Source organism: Tachyglossus aculeatus, chromosome 2 (assembly GCF_015852505.1).
Source record: "Tachyglossus aculeatus isolate mTacAcu1 chromosome 2, mTacAcu1.pri, whole genome shotgun sequence".
NCBI lineage: Eukaryota > Metazoa > Chordata > Mammalia > Monotremata > Tachyglossidae > Tachyglossus > Tachyglossus aculeatus.
The window spans coordinates 158,083,465-158,104,297 of record NC_052067.1 but is presented as its reverse complement, the minus strand read 5'-3'; the positions used below and the strand labels follow the sequence as shown (position 1 = coordinate 158,104,297).

Below are 20,833 nucleotides of genomic sequence, written 5' to 3'. Positions count from 1 at the left end.
CTCTTTCTAAACTACATTTCAGTGTTTTTTTTTATCTACTGTGATAATGTGAGCAACTTCTTTTAAGCCAATTTATAATTAACTGTATATAACAGTTTTCTTTCAAGCTGCTTTGTTCTTATGATTCTTAGGGCAGGTAGCTTCCTGGCCTAGTGGGAAGATCACGGACTTAGGAGCCAGAGGACTTGGATTCTAATTCCAGCTCCAACAATTTCCTGCTGTGTTCTTGAACTCTTTGTAAGCATGGAATATGTCTACCAACTCCATTATATCGTATTCTTCCAAGTGCTTAGTACAGTGTTCCGCGCACAGTTAAGCGCTCAATAAATATGATCGATCGACTAATTGAAATCACTTTTCTTCCCTGTGCCTCAGTTCCCTCAACTACAAAATAGATCTACATCTCTGCCCCTGCTCTCTCCCGCTCCCTCCAGGCTCGCATCTCCTCCTGCCTTCAGGAAATCTCCATCTGGATGTCCGCCCGCCACCTAAAGCTCAACATGTCGAAGACTGAGCTCCTTGTCTTCCCTCCCAAACCTTGTCCTCTCCCTGACTTTCCCATCTCTGTTGACGGCACTACCATCCTTCCCGTCTCACAAGCCCGCAACCTTGGTGTCATCCTCGACTCCGCTCTCTCATTCACCCCTCACATCCAAGCCGTCACCAAAACCTGCCGGTCTCAGCTCCGCAACATTGCCAAGATCCGCCCTTTCCTCTCCATCCAAACCGCTACCCTGCTCATTCAAGCTCTCATCCTATCCCGTCTGGACTACTGCACTAGCCTTCTCTCTGATCTCCCATCCTCGTGTCTCTCTCCACTTCAATCCATACTTCATGCTGCTGCCCGGATTATCTTTGTCCAGAAACGCTCTGGACATATTACTCCCCTCCTCAAAAACCTCCAATGGCTACCGATCAATCTGCGCATCAGGCAGAAACTCCTCACCCTGGGCTTCAAGGCTGTCCATCACCTCGCCCCCTCCTACCTCACCTCCCTTCTCTCCTTCTCCAGCCCAGCCCGCACCCTCCGCTCCTCTGCCACCGCTAATCTCCTCACTGTACCTCGCTCTCACCTGTCCCGCCATCGACCCCCGGCCCACGTCATCCCCCGGGCCCGGAATGCCCTCCCTCTGCCCATCCGCCAAGCTAGCTCTCTTCCTCCCTTCAAGGCCCTGCTGAGAGCTCACCTCCTCCAGGAGGCCTTCCCAGACTGAGCCCCTTCTTTCCTCTCCCCCTCGTCCCCCTCTCCATCCCCCCGTCTTACCTCCTTCCCTTCCCCACAGCACCTGTATATATGTATATATGGTTGTACATATTTATTACTCTATTTATTTATTCATTTATTTATTTTACTTGTACATTTCTATCCTACTTATTTTATTTTGTTGGTATGTTTGGTTCAGTTCTCTGTCTCCCCCTTTTAGACTGTGAGCCCACTGTTGGGTAGGGACTGTCTCTATGTGATGCCAATTTGTACTTCCCAAGCGCTTAGTACAGTGCTCTGCACATAGTAAGCGCTCAATAAATACGATTGATTGATTGATTGATTGAAAATAGGGATTCGATACCTGTTCTCTCTTCTACTTAGAATGTGAGCCCCATGTGGGACCTGATTATTTTTTATTCACCCCAAAGCTTAGTACACTGAGTGTACAAATACATAGTAAGTGCTCAAGAAATACCACAGTTATCATGAGCAACTGCTGTATGGCAATACCACCAGATGATGTTCTTAGTTGGTTCTATGAAAATATAATTTAAGCAGCAAGAAGCAGTGTGGCCTAGAGAGAAACAGCATGGCCTAATGGTTAGAGCACAGACCAGGAGTCAGAAGGATTTGGGTTCTGACCCCAGCTCTGCCACTTGTCTGCTGTGTGACCTTGGGGAAGTCACTTCACTTCTCTGGGCCTTAGTTCCCTTATCTGTAAAGTGGGGATGAAGACTGTGAATCCTATGTGGGTCAGGGACTGCGTCCAATGTAACAGGCTTAAAATAATAATAATGATGGCATTCATTAAGCGCTTACTATGTGCAAAGCACTGTTCTAAGTGCTGAACAGTTCTGACGATTTTGACAGCTGTCTACATGTTTTGTTTTGTTGTCTGTCTCCCCCTTCTAGACTGTGAGCCCATTGTGGGTAGGAACCATCTCTATATGTTGCCGACTTCCCAGGCATTTAGTACAGTGCTCTGCACACAGTAAGCATTCAATAAATACGATTGAATGAATGAACAGTGCCTGGCACAGAGCAAGTGACCAACAAATGCCACAACTATTATTATTAAGTGAAAGAAATAAATGCAATTGCAACATTTTGTTAGGCATGCATTATATGCTAAGGACTATATTTAGTACTGGGATAGATATAAAATAATCAAGTCAGACTCATCCTCTGTCCCATGTGGGGCTCATAGCCTAAGAAGGAGGAAGGCTATAGGCATTTAACCCCATTTTAAAAGATGAGGAACCTGGGGTACAGAGAAGTTAAGTGTCTGAACCAAGGCCAGACAGCAGGCAAATAGCAGAGCTGGGGTTAGAATAGATTTAGCGCTTAGAACAGTGCTTTGCACATAGTAAGCACTTAATAAATGCTATTATTATTATTATTATTATTATTATTATTATTATTATTATTTAGAACTGAGTTCTCCTAGCTCCCAGCCCCACGGCCTTTCCACAAGCCCAAACCACCATAAGAAATAATGTAGGGGACATTAATACGACCCTAAGATCCAGAGAAATGACCAAAGCAATATGAATACATATTTTAAAAGGTGATTAAATCCTCAATTTCAGCATGTACCAACAATAACATTTAGAATTAGATGCTTTTCATACAGACTGATATAAAGGCGTAATTTTCAAGTGTGATCTTTCACAGCCTATTCAGGAAAATGGCACTGCAAACACACTAGATATGTCAATATGACTTACAGATTTTACAATGCTAATCCAGCTAGACTGGGCTTTAATCACTCTGCTGAAGTCTATCAAATTATTTAAAACGCTGGAGAGCAAACTTTGCTGTGTATCTCAAAGTAAGAAAGCCCTTTTAGAAATACCAGCAAAATCATTTAAAAGAGCGCTAAAGTGAAACATGCCCTCCCAGGGTCACATCTGGAGAGTTTCCAGTACTCTACCAGTCTCGGCTATGGGAGGGAGAGTCATGCAGAGGCCTACCCATTCCATTCCTAGCTTGGGCAGTGGCTAGAGAGTGGAAGGCCATCTGCTACAGGTCCAAACTCACCCATGCTGGAGAGAGTCGAGGGCGGAGACTCAAGTTTACGGCGCAGAAGACGACAACGGTAAGCCCCTTCCATATTTTTACCTAGAAAACTATGGCTCAACTACCATCATCATCATCAATCGTATTTATTGAGCGCTTACTATGTGCAGAGCACTGTACTAAGCGCTTGGGAAGTACAAATTGGCAACATATAGAGACAGTCCCTACCCAACAGTGGGCTCACGGTCTAAAAGAACTACCAGAACGATTGCAGAGGGACAGCTGGGCGTTCTGAAAGAGAAACCAAAGCTTGGTATCTCTATGTGTCGGAAATAACTCGACAGCATAAGTCGAGACAAGACCAAGTGAAACAATGTTAAGAGTGCTTTAGTGTCAAATGTCTGGGTTTCCCCTACCACTGATTTTAAAAAGGTGACTGCTCGTGCTACTTCGATAAAAAATATATAGATTTTGTATGCATCATTTTTGTTAAGTTTTTATCTGGCATATTTTTTATGGTTTTTAGTCAAGGTAGTCTCTCTGGAGACAATTATTTTGGAAAAGATAAAATCTATTCAATTTTTATATTAATCTCACTCCGTATTTGGATCTAATGGGACAACACTACAGTGCTTAATACAGTGTGTGGCACATAGCACTTAACAAATGCCATAAAAAAGACTTTGATCCCTATTTATAAATCCTTAGGTTCTAAGTATATGAAATTGTTCAGTTTTCAGTAGCTGTTCAAAGTTGCTGGTTAAATGGACATTCATTCTTAATTGTTCTGTAGTTTTCCACAATAATGCATATTCCAGGAACCAGCTGCAGTAAGAAGGAAAATACGAACTCAAATACTCCATTCACCTGAAATAAATACTTCCTTCATTCCTATTTTCCATGGTTTATTTTCTGGCAATATTAGTTAGCTGTGGTACTTATTAAGGGTTGGCTAAGTGCCAATACTGTGCTAAGCCCTGGGGTGGGTGATAAAAGCATAACTGATTAGACACAATCTCTCTTCCACTGTGACTCACAATGGAGGTGGAGTCGATAGAGAGACAGAAACAACAGTGGATTACAACAGTAAACAACAGAGTCAACAAGGTAAGACCACAATGTCAAGACAAGTGAACAAATGAGTTTTGGAGAGAGAATCTCCAGATTTCTCATTCCTGCAAGTAAACAGTCCTTAGTTAAAAACCGTTTGATTCCCTCTAAAAAAATCAACAGAATAAAAGAGGTTAAAACCAGACTCTCCTCTCTCTTTCTCTCTCTTTTTTTTAGTTATTGGAGTTAGCAAGTTTTGTGTGGAATTGCCACAAAGAAGCAATTATTAACATTTATAAACTGATTTTTGACAGCATCTTTCATTCAGTGAACCAGCATAATTTTCCATTTAATTCTGTCCCTAGATTAGCTTCACTAGTGTTACTGTTTCAGATCGGCTTCATCTTAGATCATATTCAGATGGAGAGGGCGTATCAAAAGACTTTTATGTCTGAAGATAGTTTATTTTGCAACGGCAAGTGGCTCAAAAATCAATCTTGGCTGTTTACATGTCAGCAAAATCATGTCAATCTCATGTGATGGTGTTCCGGTATTCCGAACTTCCATAGGTTTGAGTCCAAGGAGGTTTGAATTTGGAATTTTTCCATAACACTGTATGTGCTTTTAGTTTGAGGGACTATTGTTTTTTCATCTCTGGGAAGGAGACATCTGTGCATTTATTTGAATGGGTGACGAGTGCAATTTGTTTGAAGTGTTGTTTTTCACAAGATGAAAGGGAAGTGAAAGGGAGGGAGAACTCTCGCCTCAGTTTAGCATTCCATTAGAACAAACATGTGTTTCTATTTTCTTTCAAAAGGAGAGAAACTTAAAGGATGTTCAAAGTAAAAGGGAGTAAAAAAAAAGAAACGCATTTCAAAGAAAGCGTGACCTCATTCCAATTTCCAAACCCAGGCTCAATTCACGCCCCCAAAGAGATGGGAAAATTATCTACTTTAAACGTGTCAAATTTTGCACCCAAACTTAAGTCTTATAAACTTTTGACTACTTAGAGCCGAAGTTTTTCAATTAGTTTCCCCGTACAATTGAGAGAAACGTCCAGTTTCAAGGAATGTAACTGGCCTTTCTAGAACTCTTACATAACTTTTAGCACATCATCATCATCAAATAATTATCAAAAATCTACAGGGTTAAAATGCCCCAGACACAGGTGCTGGTGATATATTTAAAAGGATCGATTTGGTTCCTGATGATAAGACACTTACATTAAAATGTTAAATGATAGCCTCGATTGGCACAGGTTAACTTGCTTTTCTCCTGGACAATCTGGTGATGGGCTGTTTGTCTCTTCTACTGAGATGGAGTCTGGATCCACTTTCTTTGGGATGCTTGCCTGCACCCAATTTTCTTCATTATCTTATTCTCATTCTGGAAAATAGTGATGTATTTCACATTTTCATTATTTCTTCTCTCCTTTGTTCTTGTCAGCAACTTCCTGCGCCTGTCTCCGCTTTACTTAGACTGTGAGCTGCTTGAGGATGAGGGATCATGTCCAGTTCTCACCCATGTACCCTTTCGCAGCACAGTGCTTTGCACATAGTAGATGCCAAATACCATCACATTACTACTACAGAGGACTGGAGCAGAGAAACTGATGAACTATTGGGAAGAGAGACTTAAAAATGGACATGGAACTTTAGAGAAAAACAATCAACCTAATAATTGTATTTGTTAACTACCAAGCACTGTACTAAGCACTGGGGTAGATACGAGTCCCGCATGGGGCCCACAGTCTAAGAAGGAGGGAGAGCAGGTATTGAATTCCCATTTTGCAGATGAGGGAACTGAGGCACAGAGAAGTTAATGACTTGTTCAAGGTCAAACAGTTGGTAAGTGGTCCTCTGATGCTCAGGTCCAGGCTCTTTCTACTAGGCCAAGTTGCTTCACCTCTGAGTTTGCTCATTAAGACCTCTTTTAGTAATAATAATAATAAGTATGATTTTTGTTAAGTTTTTACTATATGCCAGACATTGTACTACCCGTTGGGATGGATACAAGCAAATGGGGTTTGATACAGTCCCTTGTCCCACGTGGAGCTCACAGTCTCAATTTCCATTTTATAGATTCATTCATTCATTCATTCATTCAATCATATTTATTGAGCACTTACTGTGAGCAAAGCACTGTACTAAGTGCTTGGGAAGTACAAGTCGGCAACATAGGAGGAGGAGTAATAGTAGTAGTAATAGCAATAGTATTTATTAAACAACTACTGTGTGTAGAGCTCTGTACTAAGCAATGGGGGAAAAAATACACAAGTGAGAGTCAGACATGATCCCTGGCCCTCCAGGGGCTCACAATCTTAGAATAAAACACGAGGATGGTAAGGCTGAGGTGGTTAAAAAAAAAAAAGAGGAAATCTGCATGTGGGTCATAATCATAGAGAAGCAGCATGGCTCAGTGGAAAAAGCCCGGGCTTTGGAGTCAGAGGTCGTGGGTTCAAATCCCGGCTCTGCCACTTGTCAGCTGTGTGACGTTGGGCAAGTCACTTCACTTCTCTGGGCCTCAGTTCCCTCATCTGTAAAATGGGGATGAAGACTGTGAGCCCCTCGTGGGACAACCTGATTACCTTGTATCTACCCCAGCGCTTAGAACAGTGCTTTGCACATAGTAAGCGCTTAACAAATACCAACATTATTATTATTATTATTATTATTATTTCTTTTAACCCCTCAAATATTCTCTTTGCCGGCCTTAAAGGCCATAGGTATTCATTCATTCATTCAATCGTATTTATTGAGCACTTACTGTGTGCAGAGCACTGTACTAAGCGCTTGGGACGTACAAGTTGGCAGAGAAACAAACGAGAGGGTTTTTTTTTGGCGTGAACCATATTACTCCTTGTCCCTCTCCTACACTGAATACACTGACACTGCAGGTCTGGATAAGTTTAGGTAAGAGTACTTAGAGTCTGGAGATTACTTTGCACGAGGCAAATTTCTCCTTTTTCACCTCAGATATTCTCAGATGAGGGAACTGAGGCACAGGTAAGTGAAGTGACTTGCCTAAGGTCACGCAGGAGCTGGGATTAGAACCCATGACCTTCTGGCTCTCAAGCCCGGGCTCTAGCCCCTACTCCATTCTGCTTCTCGTAATTTCTACTTTCTTCTTCTTTCTTCTTCTTCTTCTTTCTTCTTCTTTTAGACTGTGAGCCCACTTTTGGGTAGGGACTGTCTCTATATGTTGCCAACTTGTACTTCCCAAGCGCTTAGTACAGTGCTCTGCACACAGTAAGCGCTCAATAAATATGATTGATTGATTGATTGATTCTACTTTCAGCATTTTACTCTCCTGGGACTTGACAAAGGGGACTAGGAAAGACATTTGAGCCAGGCCAAGAGAAATAAAAGCTGAGCATTTGCTCAAAGCCCTCCAAACACAGACCTCAAATTGTCAGGCAGAATTTGGGAAAGTAATCCATGTAATTATTTTGCACATGTGTATTTGTTTCATCTGAGACGAGCAACAGTGTGTCTAGTTAGCCTAGTTAGTGAGATCTTGAAACAATTTCCGAATTTTCAGTGAACTTGTGAATTTCTGCTAGTTTCAGGGGGTGAAGTGATGCAATGGCGGGTAGGGAGAGTGCAATATTAGCTGTTTGGGAACTCTGAACCGGTTGTGAATGATTTGGAAAAGTCTGAACATTAGAAAGGGATCTAAACCATTCAAAAAAATATATTTATCAGCTGGATGGACCAAAATATAAACCAAGGGAAGCAGTGTGGCCTAAGGGAAAGAGCATAGGCCTGGGAATGAGAGGACCTGGGTTCTATTCCCGGTTTTGCCACTTGTCTGCTGTGTTACCTTGGGCAAGCCACTTAACTTCTCTGTGCCTCAGTCATCTCATCTGTTAAATTGATATTAAAACTGTGAGCCCCACAAGAGATATGGGCTGTAGCCAACCTTATATCAATCAATCAATCAATCAATCAGTTGTATTTATTGAGCACTTACTGTGTGCAGAGCACTGTCCATAGTGCTTGGGAAGTAAAAGTTGGCAACATATAGAGACGGTCCCTACCCAACAGTGGGGTTATATCTAACCCCAGTGCTTAGTATAGTGCCTGGCACATAGTAAGTGCTTAACAGAGATTTTTGTTTAAAAAAGTCATTATTCATTCATTCAGTCAGTCATATTTATTGAGCGCTTACTGTGTGCACAGCACTGTACTAAGCTCTTGGAAGTACAAGTTGGCAACATATAGAGGCGGTCCCTACCCAACAGTGGGCTCACAGTTTAGAAGGGAGAGAAAGAGAACAAAACAAAACATATTAACAAAATAAAATAAATAGAATAAATATGTACAAATAAAATAAACAAATAAATAGAGTAATAAATCCATACAAACATATATGCATATATACAGGTGCTGTGGGGAGGGGAAGGAGGTAAGGTGGGGGGGATGGGGAGGAGGAGGAGGGGAAGATTGGCTAACCAGGAAAAATGGAGGTGGGAATGAGTATTATACTGTATCTGATCAATACGCTTTTCCATTTATGCGACGACTTTTATTTTGCAAATTACTCTATTTTTTTGCTGCTTTTACCTTACAGAAACACAGTTGCAATACCATTCAGAACTATTTTGAAGAATGCCCGTTCTCCCTCCCTCTTTAACTGTAAGTCCCATGTGCAACAGGAACTGTGTCTGAAGTAGTGTGGTTTAGTGGAAAGAGCAGGGGCTTGGGAGTCAGAGGTTGTGGATTCTAATCTAATTCTAACCCTCCTTCCTCTCCCCCTCCTCCCCTTCTCCATCCCCCCCAATTTACCTCCTTCCCCTCCCCACAGCACCTGTATATATGTATATATGTTTGTATGTATTTATTACTCTATTTATTTATTGGTTTTATTTGTACATATTTATTCTATTTATTTTATTTTGTGAATATGTTTTGTTCTCTGTCTCCCCCTTCTAGACTGTGAGGCCACTGTTGGGTAGGGACCGTCTCTATATGTTGCCAACTTGTACTTCCCAAGCGCTTAGTACACTGCTCTGCACACAGTAAGGGCTAAATAAATATGATTGAATCAATGAATGAAATCCTGGCTCCGCCACTTGTCAGCTGTGTGACTTTGGGCAAGCACTTCACTTCTCTGTGCCTCAGTTCACTCAATTGGAAAATGGGGATTAAGACTGTGAGCCCCATAGAGAAGCAGTGTGGCTCAGGGGAAAGAGCCCGGGCTGGGGAGCCAGAGGTCCTGGGTTCTAATCCTGGCTCCGCCACTTGTCTGCTGTGTGACTTTGGGCAAGCACTTCACTTCTCTGTGCCTCAGTTCACTCATCTGGAAAATGGGGATTAAGACTGTGAGCCCCACGAGGGACAACCTGTTCACTTTGTATCCTCCCAGCGCTTAGAACAGTACTTGACACATAGTAAGCGCTTAACAAATGCCATCATTATTATTATTATATGGGGCAACCTGACTACCTTGTATCTACCCCAGCACTTAGAACAGTGCTCGGCACATAGTCAGCACTTAACAAATACCATCGTTATAATTATTAATCCCATCTCCGCCACTTGTCTGCTGTGTGACCTTGGGAAAATCACTTCACTTCTCTGTGCCTCAGTTACTTGATCTGTAAAATGGAGATTGAAACTGTGAGCCCCACCTGGGACAGGGGTCCAGCCAGATTTGCTCATATCCACCCCAGCACTTAGAACAGTGCTTTGCACATAGTAAGCGCTTAATAATTGCCATTATTATCATTATTATTACATTGCCTGGCACAAAGTAAGTGCTCAACAAATGTCGTAATTATTGATATTACTTTTGTTACCTGGGTTCTAATCCTGGCTCTGCCACATGTCTGCTGTGTGACCCTGGGTAAGTCACTTCACTTCTCTGTGCCTCGGTTACCTCATCTGTAAAATGAGCCCCATGTGGAACAGGGACTGCGTGTGTGCTTAACTTGTATCTACCCAGACCTCAGAACAGCGCTTGGCACATAGTAATCACTTGACGGATACGCTAATTATTATGTGATTGACAACCTGATCACCTTGTAACCTCCCCAGCGCTTAGTACAGTGCTCTGCACACAGTAAGCGCTCAATAAATATGATTGAATGAATGAATGAACCCCAATGCTTAGCACAGTTCTTGGCAAATAGTAAGTGCTTAACAAACACAATTATTCCAATTATTATTGTTATTATCAGTGATAAACAACAATTAAGGAAGCACTCATGCATAATAATAATAATAATAATAATAATAATAATAATAATAATAACAATAATGGCATTTATTAAGCAGTTACTATGTGCAATGCACTGTTCTAAGTGCTGGGGAGGTTACAAGGTGATCAGGTTGTCCCATGGGGGGTTCACAGTCTTCATCCCCATTTTCCAGATGAGGTAACTGAGGCCCAGAGAAGTTAAGTGACTTGCCCAAAGTCACACAGCAGACAAGTGGCAGAGGCAGGATTTGAACCCTTGATCTCTGACTCCAAAGCCCGTGCTCTTTCCACTGAGCCACGCTGCTTCCCGCATCTTCTTTTTACCTATTATTACCTTTATTCAATCGTATTTATTGAGCACTTATTGTGTGCAGAGCACTGTACTAAGCACTTGGAAACTACAAGTTGGCAACATATTGAGATGGTCCCTACCAAACAACGGGTTCACAGTCTAGAAGGGGGAGACAGACAACAAAACATGTGGACAGTTGTCAAGTTATCAGAACAAATAGAATTAAAGCTAAATGCACATCATTAACAAAATAAATAGAATAGTAAATATGTACACGTAAAATAAATAGCGTAATCAATCTGCACAAACATATATATAGGTGCTGTGGGGAGGGGAAGGAGGGAGGGCCTATGTGTTCCTTAGTGATGATGATGATGATGGCATTTGTTAAGCGCTTAGTATGTGCAAAGCACTGTTCGAAGCGCTGGGGAGAATACAAGGTGATCAGGCTGTCGCACGTGGGGCTCACAGTTTTAATCCCTATTTTACAGATGAGGTCACTGAGGCACAGAGAAGTTAAGTGACTTGACCAAAGACACACAGCTGACAAGTGGTGCTCTTGACCTGAGGTATGAACCATCTTGGGGAAGGATGTGGCTTCTCTACAAGTTTCCGTTTGGGAAGGATTGAGTCCGTTTACCCTGAGGGTTCAGGCTATAGAGAAGCGGCGTGGCTCAGTGGAAAAAGCCCGGGCTTCGGAGTCAGAGGTCATGGGTTCTAATTCCGACTCCGCCACGTATCGGCTGTGCGACTTTGGGCAAGTCACTTCACTTCTCTGGGCCTCAGTTACCTCATCTGTAAAATGGGAATTAAGACTGTGAGCCCCATGTAGGATAACCTGATCACCTTGTATCCCCCGTGTTTAGAACAGTGCTTTGCACATAGTAAGCACTTAACGAATACCATCATTATTCTTATTATTATTACATCATAGTCTGTGTTGCCAAGGCTAAGGGTTATGTAACTAAAAATAAATAGTGTGGTGTAACGGAAAGAGCTTGGACTCGGGAGTCAGAGGACTGAGGGTAGGGACCGTCTCTGTATGTTGCCAACTTGTACTTCCCAAGCACTTAGTACAGTGCTCTGCACACAGTAAGCGCTCAATAAATACGATTGAATGAATGAATGAATTAGTTCTATTACCGGCTCTTCCACCTGTCTGCCGTATGACCTTGGACAAGTCACTTAACTTCTTTGTGTTTCAGTTCCCTCTTCTGTAAAATGGGGATCGAGACCAGGAGTCCCATGTGGGACAGGGACTTTGTCCATCTTGATTTACTTGTATCTGCCCCAGCTCTTAGAACAGTGCCTGACACACAGTAAGGGCTTCACAAATACCACAATTGTTAGTGTTATTATTAATTAATTAATTCATTCATTCAATCATATTTATTGAGCGCTTACTGTGTGCAGAGCACTGCACTAAGCACTTGGGAAGTACAAATCGGCAACATATAGAGACAGTCCCTACCCAACAATAGGCTTACAGTCTAGAAGGGGATTAATAAAATTAATATAATTAATCAATACAATTAATTGATTTAATTAATAAAATGAATACCACAATTATGTGTTATTATTCATTCATTCATTCCTTCATTCCTTCAATCATATTTATTGAGGGCTTACTGTGTGCAGAGCACTGTACTAAGCACTTGGGAAGTACAGGTTGGCAACATATAGAGACGGTCCCTACCCAACAATGGGCTCACATTCTAGAAGCGGATTAATAAAATTAATTAATTAATTAATACAATTAACAAAATGAATACCACAATTATCCATGCTATTATTAATTAATTCATTCATTCATCCATCCATTCATTCAATCATATTTATTGAGCGCTTACTGTGTGCAGTGCACTGTACTAACAGCTTGGGAAATACAAGTTGGCAACGTATAGAGACGGTCCCTACCCAACAATGGGCTCACAGTCTAGAAGGGGATTAATAAAATTAATAAATTAATTAATACCATTAATAAAATGAATACCACAATTACCCATGCTATTATTAATTCATTAATTCATTCATCCATTCATTCAATCATATTTATTGAGCTCTTACTGTGTGCAGCGCACTGTACTAAGCACTTGGGAAGTACAAGTTGGCAATGTATAGAGACGGTCCCTACCCAACAATGGGCTCGCAGGCTAGAAGGGGATTAATAAAATTAATAAAATTAATTAATCTAATTAATAAAATGGGGATTATATCCTATGCCTTCTACATAGACTATGAGCCCCATGTGGGACAGGTACAGTATCCAATCCGATGAACTTTTTTCCACCCCAGGGCTTACAACATAGTAAGCACTTCACAAACACTATTAAAAAAAATCAATCAATCGATCAGTGGCGTCTACTGAGGATTTCCTATGGGCAGAACACTGTACTAAGAGCTTGAAAGAGTACAATAGAGCAAGTAGATGTGATCCCTGCCGTCAAGTAGCTTACACTCTATCAGGGACATATTCTTTCTGGGTGTCATTTGGGACATGACTGGAAGAGGACCACAGGACCTATAGGAAACAGCATGGCCTAGAGAAAGAGCACCACTCTGGGAGTCACAGGACTTGGGTTTTAATCCCTGCTCTACCACCGAGTGACCTTGGATAAGACAACTGACTTCTCTATGTCTCTGTAAAATGGGGATTTCATTCTTACCCTTCTTCTCCCTTAGACTGATTGCTATGTGGGAACTTGTACTTCCCAAGCACTTTAAGTACAGTGCTCTGCACACAGTATGCGCTCAATAAATACGATTGAATGAATGAATGAGTGAATGAATGTGTGACAGGGACGGAGACTGAGCTCCTTCATTCCTCTCCCCCTCGTCCCCTTCTCCATCCCCCCAATCTTACCTCCTTCCCTTCCCCACAGCACATGTATATATGTATATATGTTTGTGCATATTTATTACTCTATTTATTTACTTATTTTACTTGTGCCTATCTATTCTATTTATTTTATTTTGTTAGTATGTTTGGTTTTGTTCTCTGTCACCCCCTTCTAAACTGTGAGCCCACTGTTGGGTAGGGACTGTCTCTATATGTTGCCAATTTGTACTTCCCAAGCGCTTAGTACAGTGCTCTGCACACAGTAAGCGCTCAATAAATACGATTGATGATGATGATGAGGGACTGTGTCTGACCTGATTATCTTGTATGTAGCTCAGAGCTTAGTACGATGAATTACACATAATAATAATAATAATAATAATAATAATAATAATAATATTTGTTAAGCGCTTACTATGTGCAAAGCACTAGGATAGATACAAGGTTATCAGGTTGTCCCACGTGGGACAGTCTTAATCCCCATTTTACAGATGAGGGAATTGAGGCCCAGAGAAGTGAAGTGACTTGCCCAAAGTCACACAGCTGACAATTGGCAGAGCCGGGATTTGAACCCATGACCTCTGACTTCAAAGCCTGGGCTTTTTCCACTGAGCCATGCTGCTTCTCTAAGCACTTAACAAATACCACTATGGCAGCTACACACTTCACCTCTACAAGCTGCACCATTGCTTCCAAAGTATCTCCATTAGGTTGTTGTGGGCAGGGAGTATGTCTGTTTGTTGTTACATTGTAATCTCCCAAGTGTTTAGTACAGTGCTTTGCACACAGTAAGCACTCAATAAATACGACTGAATGAATGAATGAATGTTCCTGAGAAGCCAAGGGGAGCTTGTTTAATAATAATAATAATGATGGCATTTATTAAGTGCTTACTATGTGCAAAGCACTGTTCTAAGGGCTGGAATAATAATGGCATTTATTAAGCGCTTACTATGTGCAAAGCACTGTTCTAACCGGGGAGGTTACAAGGTGATCGGCTCAGTGGAAAGAGCACGGGCTTTGGAGTCAGAGGTCATGGGTTCGAATCCCGGCTCTGCCAATTGTCAGCTGTGTGACTTTGGGCAAGTCACTTCACTGCTCGGAGCCTCAGTTACCTCATCTGTAAAATGGGGATGATGACTGTGAGCCCCACGCGGGACAACCTGATCACCTTGTATCCCCCCCAGCGCTTAGAACAGTGCTTTGCACATAGTAAGCGCTTAACAAATGCTATCATTATTATTATTATTAGGTTGTCCCCCGGGGGTCTCACAGTCTTAATCCCCATTTTACAGATGAGGTAACTGAGGCACAGAGAAGTGAAGCGACTTGCCCAAAGTCACACAGCTGGCAATTGGCAGAGCTGGGATTTGAACCCATGACCTGAGAAAGGGAGAGCCTGGCTCAATGTGTCCAGAAGAAATGAAGTGAGAATTGATCAGGGTGGAGAAAATGTCGAAAGAAAGTTGTCGCTTAATTCTGAGATGATAGATCAATTGTGAAGCAGTCTATCTATGTGAGCATATAGTGTGAAGACCAGAAAAATCTCTGTTGGCTTCAGAGCCTGAATTTTTTCTTGAGATTCATTCATTCCTTCATTCAATCGCATTTATTGAGTGCTTACTGTGTGCAGAGCACTGTACTAAGCGCTTATGAAGTACAAGTTGGCAACATATAGAGATAGTCCCTACCCAACTGTGGGCTTACAGTCTAGAAGGGGGAGACAGAGAACAAAACAAAACATATTAACAAAATAAAATGAATAGAATAAATATGTACAAATAAAATAGAGTAATAAATACGTACAAACATATATACATATCAATCAATCAATCAATCATATTTATTGAGTGCTTACTGTGTGCAGAGCACTGTACTAAGCTCTTGGGAAGTACAAGTTGGCAACATATAGAGACGGTCCCTACCCAACAGTGGGTTCACACTCTAGAAGGGGGAGACAGAGAACAAAACAAAACATATTAACAAAATAAAATAAATAGAATAAAATGTAAAAATAAAATAGAGTAATAAATACGTACAAAAATATATACATATCAATCAATCATATTTATTGAGTGCTTACTGTGTGCAGAGCACTGTACTAAGCGTTTGGGAAGTACAAGTTGGCAACATATAGAGATGGTCCCTACCCAACAGTGGGTTCACAGTCTAGAAGGGGGAGACAGAGAACAAAACAAAACATATTAACAAAATAAAATAAATAGAATAAATATGTACAAATAAAATGAGTAATAAATACATACAAACATATATACATATCAATCAATCAATCAATCATATTTATTGAGCGCTTACTGTGTGCAGAGCACTGTACTAAGCGCTTGGGAAGTACAAGTTGGCAACGTATAGAGACGGTCCCTACCCAACAGTGGGCTCACAGTCTAGAAGGGGGAGAAAGAGAACAAAACCAAACATATTAGACTTTTAGTCTAAACACTTTTAGACTGTGAGCCCACTGTTGGGTAGGGACTGTCTCTATATGTTGCCAACTTGTACTTCCCAAGCGCTTAGTACAGTGCTCTGCACACAGTAAGCGCTCAATAAATACGATTGATGATATTAACATATATAAAACATATATAAAACATATAAAAAAGCTATTCCATTCTTTCAAAGCAGGAGGTACAGAAGAGCACCAGATGGGTTGGATAAATCCATCATTCTGCAAATGTGGCTCTGGGTTCAGGAGTCACACGTTACCCGTGCTCTGTTTTCCATTACCGTGCACTGCTGTTATTAGTTTTGTACTTAATCCGATTATCATAGAATTGTGCTTGTCTGTTTGACTTGAACACAATTTTAGGGTTGCTCTGAAGGAATGACAGGCCATTGTACAGTTTCGGACACTCTGTGCTGCCACTCAATTAAAAAAAATGTAGAAAAGCATTTACATGAGGTTCACGAACTAAGACACAATTTCTCTCTAAGGATGCTATTATGTATCCTCTTTTCATTATGGTAATGCTCCATATTACCCAATATGTAAATTAAGCATTTTTCACAACACATCTGTCTATGTTAACAATGAATTATGTTTTTCTCTCAGTGCAACTATTCTGATTAACATATACTTGGAAATGCGCTTAGAACAGTGCTTTGCACATAGTAAGGGCTTAATAAATGCCATTAATAAATGGCTTAATAAATGCCACAGTCTTCTAGACTGTGAGCCCACTGTTGTGTAGGGATTGTCTCTATATGTTGTCAACTTGTACTTCCCAAGCGCTTAGTACAGTGCTCTGCACACAGTAAATACCTAATAAATACGATTGATTGATTGATTGATTTTAAAAAATGGAAATTTTTGCCTTATAATTCTGGGAAGCAATGAGTTGAGTGTGGCCACAAGTAGTAGTAATAGTAGTAATAGTAAATTGGTGATGTTCCTGGTATCCCACCTTCCCCTACTTCCAGATTGTGAGCCCATTGTTGGGTAGGGACCGTCTCTATATGTTGCCAACTTGTACTTCCCAAGCGCTTAGTGCAGTGCTCTGCACACAGGAAGCGCTCAATAAATACGATTGAATGAATTAATGAATAATAATAATGGTTGTGGTAGTACTGGAGAAGCAGTGTGGCTTAGTGAAAAGAGCCTGGGCTTGGGAGTCAGAGGTCGTGGGTTCTAATCCCGGCTCCGCTGCTTATCACCTGAGTGACTTTGGGCCAGTCACTTAACCCCTCAGTTACCTCATCTGTAAAATGGGGATTAAATCTGATTAAATTGACTGTGAGCCCCACGTGGGACAACCTGATTACCTTGTATCAACCCCAGGGCTTAGAACAGTGCTTGGCACATAGTAAGCTCTTAACAAATACCATCATTATTATTATTATTACTCCAGTGCTTAGAATAGTGCTTGGCACATAGTAAGCTCTTTAATAATAATAATAATAATAATAATAATAATAATAATAATAATAATAATACCATCATTAGTAGTAGTAGTAGTGGTAGCAGCAGCATTTATTGAGTGTCTATGAGGTTCACCATCCTGCACAAAGTGCTTGGAAAGTACAAAATAAATATGCAGTCCATTCCCTACCCACAAGGAGGTTACAATTTAATGGGGGGAGCAGATATTTATAACCAAAGTACCTAGCTTTTGTCTGTATTCCTCCTCTCTCCCTATAGCCCTCCAGGGATAGAACATAAGGATTCAAAATCTACAAATAATAATAATAATAATAATAATAATAATGGTCATATTTGTTAAGCACTTACTATGTGCCAAGCACTGTTCTAAGCACTGGGGTAGATACAAGGTAATCAGGTCATCCCACATGGGGCTCACAGTCTTAATCCCCATTTTAAGGATGAGGTTACTGAGGCACAGAGAAATTAAGTGACTTGCCCAAGGTCACACAACTGCCAAGTGGCAGAGCCTGGATTAGAACCCATGACCTCTGACTCCCAAGAGCCCGCTCTTTCCACTGAGCTGCTGTGGAGATGTGGCTCAAGTAAATTTCTGTGTCTCATCATTGAAAAATATATGGCATTAAATAAGTCACCGATCTCAATTTTGAAAATCAGATTTAATCAGATGTTGTGTTTCAAGTATATATCTAGAAAAAATTGATGAAATACTGTTTTAGATCGACAAATCTCCCCCTGCCCCACAACCACAGGTCATTCCTACCTGAATAGTTTCAGTAGCCCCAACACTAAGACGTTCTTTCATAATGTGTGTTGTTCCAACACTTTTCACTTCTGGAGAAAGCACACTTCTGCGTCAGAAAATGGGTTGTGTGTGCATGCACACAACATCAGATGCAGGAGTTTTCCTTGTCATAGAATTTTGCAAGAATTCTACTTCTGTGTTCTAGGAAAACCGGTCGTAGAAGGATATGGCACCCAAACCAACTCAAACCAACGAATTGCTGTGAGTTTATCTCCTTCAGCTTCAAAAATACATTCTTTGCCGTGATCTTTTACTATAATGAATAATAATAATAATAATAATAATGACATTTATTAAGCACTTACTATGTGCAAAGCACTATTCTAAGCACTGGGGAGGACACAAGGTTGTCCCATGTGGGGCTCACAGTCTTCATCCCCATTTTACAGATGAGGGAACTGAGGCCCAGAGAAGTGAAGTGACCTGCCCAAGGTCACACAGCAGACAAGCGGTGGAGCTGGGATTTGAACCCATGACCTCTGACTCCCAAGCCTGGGCTCTACCCACTGAGCCATGTTGCCCTATTGCTGTGTTGCATTTGCCCAAGCACCGAATACAGCGCCCTGCGCACAGTAAGTACTCAATCGATCTGATCGATAGATTGATTGAATAGGCAAACCTTTCCATCAAACAATAGATCAGATCGATAAAGGATATTACCTATTTGATGTCCGCTGAGAAATGTTAAATTGCATAACATCATTTGTTCATTTTCCACGCTACGTAAAGAACAATCACGTGAGTTTCTAATGTAATTTAAGTCGTGCTAAGTAGCACTGTTTATTGTCTGAGTCAACACAGTCATTTTCTAAATCCAGTCTGTAGTTCTCTGATGCAGAATATATATGTATATATAGATATATATCTATATCTATAGATATATATCTATATCTATATCTATCTATATATATAATTTTTAATTATTAATACTGGAAGACCACTAACTGGTAATGCGGAAGGAATTACCCCCTTTTTCCTCTCCTCCTCCCCATCCCCCCCCACCCTACCTCCTTCCCCTCCCCACAGCACTTGTATATATATTTGTACAGCTTTATTACTCTATTTCACTTGTACATATGTACTATTCTGTTTATTTTGTTAATGACGTGCATATAGCTTTAATTCTATTTATTCTGACGACTTTGACACCTGTCTACATGTTTTGTTTTGTTGTCTGTCTCCCCTTTCTAGACTGTGAGCCCATTGTTGAGTAGGGACTGTCTTTATATGTTGCCAACTGGTACTTCCCAAGTGCTTAGTACAGTGCTCTGTGCACAGTAAGCACTCAATAAATATGATTGAATCAATGAATGAATTGCCAACCCAAAAGAAGATTGGGTTATAGACCTCAATCAATTCACAAAATTGGTACAGGATTATTAAGAAATTTGAAGTTTTATAGAGTCCCTTTTCCAGAGTAGCCAAAGAAGTCCAGAATACAAGGCACAGTGTGGGTCAACCTGAAATATTCTGATGATGATGATGATGATGGTATTTGTTAAGCGCTTACTACATGCAAAGCACTGTTCTAAGCGCTGGGGAGGTTACAAGGTGATCAGGTTGTCCCACAGGGGGCTCACAGTCTTCATCCCCATTTTACAGATGAGGGAACTGAGGCCCAGAGAAGTTAAGTGACTTGCCCAAAGTCACACAGTTGACAGTTGGCGGAGCCGGGATTTGAACCCACGACCTCTGACTCCAAAGCCTGGGCTCTTTCCACTGAGCCACGCTGCTTCTCCCAATCCTGATCTATCTATCTAGCTAGCTATCCATCTATCTATCTATCTATCTATCTATCTATCTATCTATCTATCTATCTATCCTGATCTATCTATCAGTGGACTGTTAGGAGACAACTGTGATGACAGTGATGATGATAGCATTTATTAAATATTTACAATGTGCCAAGCACTCTTAGTACAGTGCTCTACACACAGGAAACACCCAATAAATATAATTCATGTTTGATTGATTGGGGCAGAATAATGATATCAGATCAGAGACTCCCTGTGCCATACAATGTTCACCGTCTATCCCATTCCCATTTTGCAGATGAGGATACCTTGACCTACAAAAGTCAGTGACTTGCCCAAGGTCACACATCCGGCCAGTGGGATTCGTACCCAGGTCTCTTGACTTTCAGTCTCGTGCTCTTTCCTCTAGGCCCCATTACTTCCCTGTGGAAAAAAGACATGTGGCAGTCAAAAAAGAGGTTTGCTTTCTTCAAGAAAGGATCAGGGCAGATCGGCGCTCTGACAGGAAGATTCAAAAATGGCACCAAATAACTTCAATAATTCTTTACATGACAGTTTTCATCTGTAGTCAATCATTTTTCTTGAGCACTTACTGTATGCAGAGCACTGTACTAAGTGCTTGAAAAAGTACAATGAAACAATAGACACATTCCTTGCCCACAATGAGCATACAGTCTAGAGGGGGAGACAGACATTACAATAAATAAATGAATTACAGATATGTACAGATGTGTATCTTTACCTTTTAAGCACTTGCTATTCATCTCAACC

The 20,833-nt window shown here is 41.0% G+C and overlaps 1 non-coding gene across 1 annotated transcript; it reads left to right on the top strand.

Moving 5' to 3' along the window:
* Positions 1-3,099: 3,099 nt before the first annotated feature.
* On the top strand, positions 3,100-3,237 carry LOC119924705. Its single transcript, XR_005449401.1, has one exon. It is a non-coding gene; the product is annotated as a small nucleolar RNA SNORA7 (small nucleolar RNA).
* Positions 3,238-20,833: the final 17,596 nt, after the last annotated feature.